Raw genomic sequence first — 11,035 nt, 5'->3', positions numbered from 1 at the left:
TGATTCTCTCTGCTACTCCACCCCCAGCCCTGATGAAGACGACCTCTGAGTTGACCGTAGTCATGACGACCGGGTGAAACCGACCTGAGGAAGAGAATCTGTTTACAGACGAGCTGATGGATCAGAGTTTATTTTACATGACGTTTTAATCACAGCATACAGCGACAGAACGACAGCTTTCATTTAAAGAGACACACACACCAAAACGGAGCGTTCTGAGAGAGCTGGTTTATACAGGGTCACAAACCTCCTCTGGTGCTTGATTCATGTTATATTTTGACCAAAGCACAGATGAAAAGGTGGAGGAGGGGACTGTTTGAAAAGATGGAGGAGGACTGTTTGAAAAGATGGAGGAGGGGACTGTTTGAAAAGGTGGAGGAGACTGTTTGAAAAGGTGGAGGAGACTGTTAGAAAAGGTGGAGGAGAGGACTGTTTGAAAAGATGGAGGAGGGGACTGTTAGAAAAGGTGGAGGAGAGGACTGTTTGAAAAGGTGGAGGAGGGGACTGTTAGAAAAGGTGGAGGAGGGGACTGTTTGAAAAGGTGGAGGAGGGGGACTGTTTGAAAAGGTGGAGGAGGGGACTGTTAGAAAAGGTGGAGGAGGAGGACTGTTAGAAAAGGTGGAGGAGGGGACTGTTAGAAAAGGTGGAGGAGAGGACTGTTTGAAAAGATGGAGGAGGACTGTTAGAAAAGATGGAGGAGGGACTGTTTGAAAAGGTGGAGGAGAGGACTGTTTGAAAAGGTGGAGGAGGAGACTGTTAGAAAAGGTGGAGGAGAGGACTGTTTGAAAAGATGGAGGAGGGGACTGTTAGAAAAGGTGGAGGAGAGGACTGTTTGAAAAGATGGAGGAGGACTGTTTGAAAAGATGGAGGAGGACTGTTTGAAAAGGTGGAGGAGACTGTTTGAAAAGGTGGAGGAGACTGTTAGAAAAGGTGGAGGAGAGGGCTGTTTGAAAAGGTGGAGGAGAGGACTGTTTGAAAAGATGGAGGAGGACTGTTTGAAAAGATGGAGGAGGGGACTGTTTGAAAAGGTGGAGGAGACTGTTTGAAAAGGTGGAGGAGACTGTTAGAAAAGGTGGAGGAGAGGACTGTTTGAAAAGATGGAGGAGGGGACTGTTAGAAAAGGTGGAGGAGAGGACTGTTTGAAAATATGGAGGAGGACTGTTTGAAAAGATGGAGGAGGGGACTGTTTGAAAAGGTGGAGGAGACTGTTTGAAAAGGTGGAGGAGACTGTTAGAAAAGGTGGAGGAGAGGACTGTTTGAAAAGATGGAGGAGGGGACTGTTAGAAAAGGTGGAGGAGAGGACTGTTTGAAAATATGGAGGAGGACTGTTTGAAAAGATGGAGGAGGGGACTGTTTGAAAAGGTGGAGGAGACTGTTTGAAAAGGTGGAGGAGACTGTTAGAAAAGGTGGAGGAGAGGACTGTTTGAAAAGGTGGAGGAGAGGACTGTTTGAAAAGGTGGAGGGGACTATTTGAAAAGGTGGAGGAGAGGACTGTTTGAAAAGGTGGAGGAGAGGACTGTTTGAAAAGGTGGAGGGGACTATTTGAAAAGGTGGAGGAGAGGACTGTTAGAAAAGGTGGAGGGGACTATTTGAAAAGGTGGAGGAGAGGACTGTTAGAAAAGGTGGAGGAGAGGACTGTTTGAAAAGGTGGAGGAGAGGACTGTTAGAAAAGGTGGAGGAGAGGACTGTTTGAAAAGGTGGAGGGGACTATTTAAAAAGGTGGAGGAGAGGACTGTTAGAAAAGGTGGAGGAGAGGACTGTTTGAAAAGGTGGAGGAGAGGACTGTTAGAAAAGGTGGAGGAGGAGACTGTTAGAAAAGGTGGAGGAGGACTGTTTGAAAAGGTGGAGGAGAGGACTGTTTGAAAAGGTGGAGGAGGAGACTGTTAGAAAAGGTGGAGGAGGAGACTGTTAGAAAAGGTGGAGGAGGAGACTGTTAGAAAAGGTGGAGGAGGAGACTGTTAGAAAAGGTGGAGGAGGGGGAGGTTATGTCCTCTTTGAAGTTAAAGTACGACACACATTCTTCCTCTCCCTGGTGTGTGTGTCATCTCGTGTACTCACAGCGTTATATTTACATGCAGCGCGTGCAGTCTGCAGTCTGCAGTCAAACATGTTCTGCTGCTGACCCTCCCTGACCCTGCAGCTCCATCAGGACACACCCAGCCTGCAGACACATTTCATCCTTCTCTCCGAGGTGAGAGCAAAGACAAAGACAGAATCTGTGAGACAGAATCTACACTTTCATTCACTCTTTGTTTCCACATGTCTTTGTCTTCTCATGTTACTGATATCATCCTGCAGCAGCGTCACATTTCAAACCCCGTCTGAGCGTCTGCAGCAGCGTTTGTTGTCTCTGGTTGTTTTGGGAGAATCCAGACATTAAGACTCCTCTCATGTTTGAAAAACATTCAAATCAATGATTTCATCAGTTTTGTTTTCTGTGAGGCGGCGGCAGCAGCAGCGTGCGGGTGCAGACGGCGAGGACGGTGTCAGATGGAGGTCCAGATCCTGTCTGTATTTTTAGCGTTCAGAGCGGAGCCAGGAGGTGTCGGGTTTCACAACGTGGGCACATTACGCCTCACTGAGGTGGCTTGTCAGCTTGGAGCAGAATTCAGGACCATGATGCTTTGCAGCAGACACTAAACACTAAACACCTCTGACACCCACTCAGAGGATTAACAAACATCACACACGTCATGTAGCGTTTAAATTTACGATGATATCTGAAATGTTTGAGATAAAAACAACAAACTGAATCTCTGCAAACGTTTATTAATAACTGTTATAGATCAAATAAACCTCCCTGCACAGTGAACTCATTTCAACATTTTTGCTTTTTAAACTGTGGAACAAATAAGTGATCTTTTGCTACCTCTCCTCGTGTTTCTTGTTTCCCTTGTACATCCATCCGTCCATTTTCTTCAGCTTATCCGAGGTCGGGTTGGTGGTCGCAGGCGCAGTAAGTCAACCCAGTCAAGCCGGCCCTGAACATGATTGGTCAGAACTCTTTTAACCAATTGTTCAAGCAAATTGTTCAATTGTGCATGTCTTAATATTTTGGAATTAAGCTAAAGTTAAAATGCTTTGCAGGCTCAGTCGATAATTACATAAAGTATTTAGGCTGAGACTATAATGTTCCTTGTTGCTCTACATTAACATGTTAGTCTTGTAAAAGTTTCAATATGCAGCAGGAAGGAGACACTCAGCTCTCAGGTGTTCAAGATGTGAATATGTTTGTAGAACCTCTGCAGGTCTCAGCTCATCTCCACTTCCTGCTTCAACAAATCCACAAACCCAAAACTCAAAGTCTGAACATTCAGCCGGATGAGAGTTCTTAATGTGAGACAACAGCGCCCTCTGCTGGTCGAGTCTCCTCTGAGGTGATTTTATGACAGCTGACACGTTTAGAGCAAAGCTGCTGATATTCAAGATATCATGAGACTCTCAAACCAAACAGGTTTTTATCCTCATTCAAACTTAAAGAGAATATAAAGGTAAACATTTCTGAAGCTGTTGACGGTCACTGCCGGTTTAATCTGCAGTTTTTCTCACTACAGCTTCAGTCAAAGGGAAAACGTTTAAATGAAAGAAAGCATCGGGGTTAGGGTGGGAACGAATTCATAAGATATCAGAGAAAAGGGAGGCAGAAATATAAAAAAAATACGAGAAATTAAGAAAGATGCAAAGTAGGAAAACAATTCAAAAGAAAAGAAAGAGAAGGTGTGATGAAATGAGGATTATTATTGGTGGAAGACCTCCACAAAGCATCCCAGAGAACCTTGAAAGGTGCTCTAGAAATTCAATCTATTTTTATTAGCATTATCTTACAAAAAGATTCCTTCAAGCAGAATCAAGAAGCCAACGACAGAAAATTTTGTGAGAAAGAAAAAAAGATAAACTGTTAGAGAATACACAAGAGCATAAACATAAATATATTTATTAAAGACAAAGAGGTCAAATAAGTAAGTAGTGAAATGATGGCATAAGAACAGAACCAGGAAGGATGGAAATATATCCAATGCTTTGAGACTCTTCTCTTCTGCAGGAGTGTAATTGAACCACTAGGTGGCAGCAAACCTGTCTGAAAGTCTGACCTGAGATCAGCTGCAGCAACACAAACACTGAAACCTTTTTCTTCACAATTTTAAAGGGGACAAAACACTTTTAATGTCTGAAAATATCTAACAAAATTCAGACTGATCACGCTTTTTAATTATTTTTAATTCTTAGTGTCGGTTTAAACTGCAACGATAAACAAGTTGTTTCTGTCATGGCCACGACGAGACACATCCCGTTATAAAATGAAGGATTTTTATGACTTTGATAACTGTTGGAAATATTTGAGGTAATGTAAGAACTCAACAAAAATATATAAAACAGGTTTAGTCCATTTTTAATTTCAATATTTTAATGTAAACATTCTAATAAAATTCTACATAGTGTACATTTAAAATGAATGAAAAGAATTAAGTCAGACTCATCATGCGTCTTGGAACTTGTCATTGTCACATTTTCTAGCACTTTATTTCTTAACAGTCAATAAGATATTATTGAGAAGATTAAAAGATGTGGAAATAAAGAGTTTCTGTTTTATCCCAGGAGGAAAAATAAAATCTTTAATCTCAGTCACATGTTTGGGTGAGAATCTGCAGATCTCCGTGGTTCAGAGTGACTCTGCACCTGCAGATCATGAGACGACTGAAAACAAGAGCTGCTGTCTCTGCTCACAGTGAGCTGATTGTAGAGAAGGTGCCGGAGGATAATCAGCGAGGAGAGCAGGCAGGCGGTCAAAAATAACTTTTTATTTAGAAATCCTTTAAAATCTGAGAAACAGAAACAAACAAGTCAATGATGATACAGAGAATATTTCCAGATTAACTAAAGTCATTTGAGACTTTTTAACTGCTGATAAACAAACCTGGCTGCAGCAAGTGATTCACATCAGCCCTCTCACATTGTTAGAGAGAGCTTTAAAGGTAAGAGCTCAGCAACCTGTCCTCTAGGGGGCGTAACAACGAATAAGAAGTCCTGTAGATTATCTTTGTAGAGCCTCCTTACATCAGCAAACAGAGGAGGGAAGATGGTGGTGTAATAATCGAAGCAGCACCCAGTTTACTCTGAGGTCCCCACAATGTCAATAATATAACATGTGTCCCCATGACGTCATTTCAACAAACACACACACACACACACACACACACACACACACACACACACACACTGCATATCCTCGTCCGAGCACAAATTACTCTCCCGCTGTTTTCAATGATTAATCAGCTGCTGGTTTTATTATTGATGATGTGTTTGTGTGCAGCAGGGAAGCCTCGCTGAATTATAGATCGCACCCCGACTCTGCTGCTGCTTTTGGGCACGTAAGGAGGCAAGGAAGGTAGGAAACAAACTAGGAAGAAAGGTAGGAAAGGTCTTTGGGAGAGGCCATTTGTCACAAATATGAGAATAAGAATATTGTTAATAATATATTGCTTTAGCTTGATAAAGAAAATTCAGTTTTCCTCCTTTTAAGTGAAGTTTGATGTCTTTAGTTGTTCCTCTTTCCATTTTAACCCTTTAATCATTTACCTCCATCAGATATCTGTAGAGATCTCCTGACACACTTTTTGCAGGTCTCGTCCTCGTCTGAAATTCAAAGCATTTTTATTCGTCCTTGTCTCGGTCTCAGACTGGACGGACGCTAGATTTTAAATAAAGATCGGTCAAGACCACCATTGTTGGTCTTGGGTAGCTGTGGCTCAGTTGTCGTCTCTCAACCGGAGGTCTGGGGTTCGATCCCCCACAGAAGACCACCCCCCCTCCCCATGACCAGACCCTGTGCCTGACTGCAGCCAGCGTGAAGAGAACCTTCTCCAAGATCAACACCCGCAAGGCTGCAGGTCCAGACAACATTCCTGGCCGTGTGCTGAAGGACTGTGCAGAGGAGCTCAAAGATGTCTTCACGGACATTTTCAACGCTTCTCTGAGTCAGGCTGTTGTTCCGTCGTGCTTCAAAGCCACCACCATCATAACCGTTCCATAGAAGCCCTCACCATCCACTTTCAATGACTATCGACCCGTTGCACTGACCCCCATCGCCATGAAGTGCTTTGAAAGGTTAGTCATGGCCCACATCAAATCCACCCTCCCCGCCACCCTGGACCCCTACCAGTTTGCATACCGAGGTAACAGATCCACCGAGGATGCTATCTGTTCTGCTCTTCACCCAGCCCTCACCCACCTGGACACCAAAAACTCGTCAGAATGCTGTTCATAGACTTCAGTTCAGCATTCAACACCATCATCCCTCAGCAGCTGATCGGCAAACTGGACCAGCTGGGGCTCAGCACCTCCCTGTGCAACTGGCTGCTGGACTTCCTCAGCGAGAGGCCTCAGACGGTGCGGGTCGGTGGCAGCACATCAAAAACCACCGTCATGAACACTGGGGCCCCCCAAGGTTGTGTGCTCAGCCCCCTGCTCTTCACGCTGCTGACCCACGACTGCGCTCCATCCTTCAGCAGCAACCGAAAGCAGAAACCGAGACAAACGAAATTTCGATTCCACTGTATGTCTGGCATATTTTGAAATTGACAATAAAGTTGACTTTGACTTTGACTTTATCATCTCACTCTCTACACATCTCACTGATTGGACTAAATCTACCATCTCAAACTTTTTGTTTTGGATTTTATCTTGTTGATGCTCTGGGTACACAACATTTGAAACACTTAAATACTTAGCAGAGGTACAGAGAGTACTCTACGTTGTGTAATGGTTACATCTTACCATCATATGACCTGGTTAAAGTTAAATAACAGTTTTTATGCACACAAAGGATCTTTGTTCACTTTAAATGACCTGTGACCTTCAGTTTATATCACCAGCTTTAGCTCACGGGAGCGGAGTATGTGTAAAGATGGATTTCACAGGTTATTGAAGTGTTTCAGATCAGTTAGAATCAGCACTCTGAGCAGAAGGAGAATTCTCTGAATCTTTTACTACCTGTGTAATTCTACATTTCTACAAGAGCAGATTGTAACTTCAGGGGAAGATAAACAAAGTTATGTGTGACAAAATATCTTAACGCAGAGACCCTGGGAGAGAAGGGGAAGAAATATCTGATGGCTTCAAACAAAGTAATATACGTAGGTACAATAAAGAAGTTAAAAGAATACTAAATAGATTAAGGAGTTTAAAACAAAGAAAACGATCTCAGGGTGGTTTCACACTAGGGACCGGGGATGGAGGAGCAGGATGGACTCAGTCTGCGAGTGGTTGCCATGGTTACTTCTTCTTTTTGCTTTTTGGCTGATTTGCAAACCAACTATATGCATACCGCTCCCTGCTGGATCGGACTGTGTACATACGCATAGAGGTTGGGAAAAAGATTCTTATCTTCTGAGATTTTAAATCGATTCATAACTTCCAAAAATCGAATATTTTTTTTGACTAATCAGTCACTCCCTGCTCAGTGCTAAAGCTAGCTCTTTAACTCAGTAAAACGTCAAATAGAGCAACAAGAAATTCAGCCAGTCTCTCAGATGACTGGAGTAGATCTTGAAGTATGGACTCATTCATAAACAGACTTGAATCATGAATCCAGAATCGTTTCAAATCGAAAATAGATTCTGAATCGAATTGTGACCCCAAGAATCAAAATTGAAATCGAATGGAATTGTGAGACACCCAGAGAAGAGTACTCGGGAACGGAAAGATGTTGCTAATGTGAACGTAGACCAGCGGGGGAGGGGGGAGCAGGGCGGGGGTTGTAATGGAGCTGGGGTACAGTACGATCAATGCCTAATGTGAAAACACCCTTAGAACAAAATGACAGAATCAAACGGTCATTTAGTCAGAAGAATATTTTCCTTTTTGCTGAAAACTGGTCAAAACTTAAAAGTAAATCTCCTGAACATATCACAACATTTTTGGGGTGGGCTGCATGAAGTCAGGTTGTTACGCTTCGTAGTGTTTAATTATCTTATATCTTTAGTTAAGTGACCATGTACATTATTAATCATTAATGTTTCCTTCTGATGCATTGTACCAGAGTTGGCTTAGAGCTCGTCCTTGGAAGTCATTACACCTTCTGGTCTGACAGGAAAACAAACAGCGGCGTGGTCGATGTGATGTCATTCAGAGTGGAGCGAGTTATTTCAATATTCATTCAAATGAATTCAGAGTGAAAACAGCTTTGTTAACGTGACAGCTGCAGCCTGCTGCTGCCAAAGACGCACAACAGTCTCATGTGTGCAGTTTGGCAGGAGGAATGTGATGAAGAGGCCCTCGTTATTTACTGTGGAGGAACCTTTAAAGGCCAGTTGTCATCATGATTCAGCAGTCAGCTCAGTGTTCAGCATGTTTTATATCATCGGCAGTGTTTGTGTTTGGCAGCGCTAATCATGTTTATCAGACGTCCACATGTAGCAGCTGATAATGTTTGTTTATTTCTGTTCTGTGGTGTGATGTCTTGTTTATTAAAGGATTTGTATTCGAGGTTTGGTTTGACATTACAGGCTACTTATTAAACGTGTGATTGTAGGTGGTTATCGCTGGCAAGCACTTTTACTTCACCAGCATTTTTAAATTGTGGTATTCTTACTTTAAAGGTGGAGTTAGGAGAATTGTTAGTTGCAGCTTGTAAACACACAGCATCCGTAGCATCTGTAGTGCAAACTACTGAAGCATCACTTTCTTTTGAGACTGATGGCATAAAGAACATGTAAAGATTGTTGGCACTCGTGTCGAGATACGTTTATATTTTGCAGGCAACATCAAGGTTTAGTAATAAATATGGAAAAAACAGCTCTGTAGAGACGAGTTTCCTGACCTTAAGAGCTCAACAGTGACAGCCCACTTTTTCGGGACTCTGGTTTTGCAAGTAAATGTCCCCATTTAAATCCTCCATTGACATTTTACAAAATGTTTATATCAAGAGATTGAAGCCTGGAACCAAAACAACCAGCTACCCCAATAATCGTGACTATTCAACATTTGATTCGGCGCAAAAACTGCGTCAAAAAACAGAGAAAAAGATACAAGACTGTGTACATGTTATCTTTCAGAGTCAATGAACTACCCATCCCACAATGCATTGCGGCCATCACTTTTCTTCTTAATTGTAACTTTCGTCATTGTTATCGTGTTTATTCTGTTAATACACCTGTTGTAATATGTTGTAGTTTGTGTTGATGAAATATATGAACTACATTCACTGCAGCAGAACAAAGTTATTAGTACATTTACTCTAAGCTAACTAACTAGCGTAGCCTCCTAGTGTAACTATCTATTCGCATACGATGCTTGGGGGGGGGGCAAGAAACATTTCCATAGTAACAGCGACCTCCAACAATCAGAGACCTCGCTGAGACGCGATGATCGTGGGTAGTGTAGTTCTTTTCCCCGATGTCGTGAATAAATCGTGTTTCGCTTTAAACAAACAACGAACTTGTTGAGCATAAACCATCATTTCAAACTCTAGTAGCTCATGGTCAGTCTACCTGTGATGGTTATGACATCATGGATAATAAGCAAATCCACTATGGAGAAAATGAACAGGATTTCTTATTTCCGGAAGGCGCACTGTAAAGGAGCAACACAGACTAAGACTTTTTAATCCACTTATCTATGTTAGAATAGAGGACGGCCTCAGTCAGACTTTAAAGTATAAAGAGTTAAAAGTCCTTTAGGGGCAGGTGGATTGGGGGATCAAACACAAGACTTTCACCTGGCGGATCTGAAATCAAGTCCTGTATAAGTCAACCCGGTCGGTCGTAAAGGGAGCAGGACTAAGTTTCTGTAATTTAATGAGCAACATGTTGATCCTGTGGAACAGTTCATCTCGTATATTCTAAGAGTCACATGTGATGTTTTTTTTTTCCATCCAACACTCTTCCATGAACTGTTAAAATAATACCAGCTTTGAGGTTTATATATAAAATAGATCAGATGAGAAATGCATCACCGCCGCGCTCCAAGAACTGTGTTTCTGTCCCTGGAAAGCCGACACGTTGGAGATATGAGAGTGATAAAAAGCAGACTGGAAGTAGAAAGACGGATTCTCTCATGAACACTTTGACGAGTTCAACGGCCTCGATAGAAAACTGCAAATCAAAGAACACTCACGATGATGGGAATATTTATCTGACACATTAACATTAATGTTTCTATGAATCCTTGTTCTTCCTAAAAAGGCTCGTTGCAGCCTGAAGCAGCGGAGGAAGAGCGAATGATTCAAGGAAACTGAGGGAGACGTGAACTCACTTCTGTGTGATTAAACTTCTAAAACCATTCCGACTTCACTTTCTCTCTGGTGCGTCGCTCATTTCACCGTGACAGATTCAACACACACCTGGAGCCTCTTCAATGATTCAGATTCTAATTTAAAAAAGGTCAGACATCTCATGACATCACAGCAACCAGCGGGAGTAAAGCTGTGTGTGTGTGTGTCAGACCCATGCAGAGCTGGATAAACACTGAAGCTTCAGAGTCCACCACATGGTGACCTGAGTGAGCATGGACTCTAGAGAGGAGGGGGGGGGGGGAGACAGCTCTCTATGAGGTTTAGAATTTAGACTGCAGTACTCATTTTAAACACTAGGGGTCAGAGTTACATACTGCTCCTTTAAAAGTGTTTTTGTACTTTTTCAAACAAACTTCGGGACCCACTTTAAAGGTGTGTGTGTGTGTGTGTGTGTGTGTGTGTGTCTGTGTGTGTGTGTGTCTGTGTGTGTGTGTCTGTGTGTGTGTGTGTCTGTGTGTGTGTGTGTCTGTGTGTGTGTGTCTGTGTGTGTGTGTGTGTGTCTGTGTGTCTGTGTGTGTGTGTGTCTGTGTCTGTGTGTCTGTGTGTGTGTCTGTGTGTCTGTGTGTGTGTCTGTGTGTGTGTGTGTGTGTGTGTGTGTGTGTGTGTGTGTGTGTGTCTGTGTGTGTGTCTGTGTGTCTGTGTGTGTGTCTGTGTGTGTGTGTGTGTGTGTGTGTGTGTGTGTGTGTGTGTGTCTGTGTCTGTGTGTGTGTGTGTGTGTGAGTGTGTGTGTCTGTGTGTGTGTCT

General features: G+C 42.8%; 1 long non-coding RNA gene across 1 annotated transcript; it reads left to right on the top strand.

The window, feature by feature from the left end:
* The first annotated feature begins 2,095 nt into the window (after nt 1-2,095).
* LOC132975008 (uncharacterized) lies at nt 2,096-2,753 on the top strand. The gene is made up of 2 exons (XR_009673186.1): nt 2,096-2,191; nt 2,299-2,753. It is a non-coding gene; the product is annotated as an uncharacterized LOC132975008 (long non-coding RNA).
* The last annotated feature ends 8,282 nt before the right edge of the window (nt 2,754-11,035 follow it).

The sequence above is a fragment of the Labrus mixtus genome, chromosome 5 (assembly GCF_963584025.1).
Source record: "Labrus mixtus chromosome 5, fLabMix1.1, whole genome shotgun sequence".
Classification (NCBI taxonomy): Eukaryota; Metazoa; Chordata; class Actinopteri; order Labriformes; family Labridae; genus Labrus; species Labrus mixtus.
This window is presented reverse-complemented; position numbering and strand designations above follow the sequence as displayed.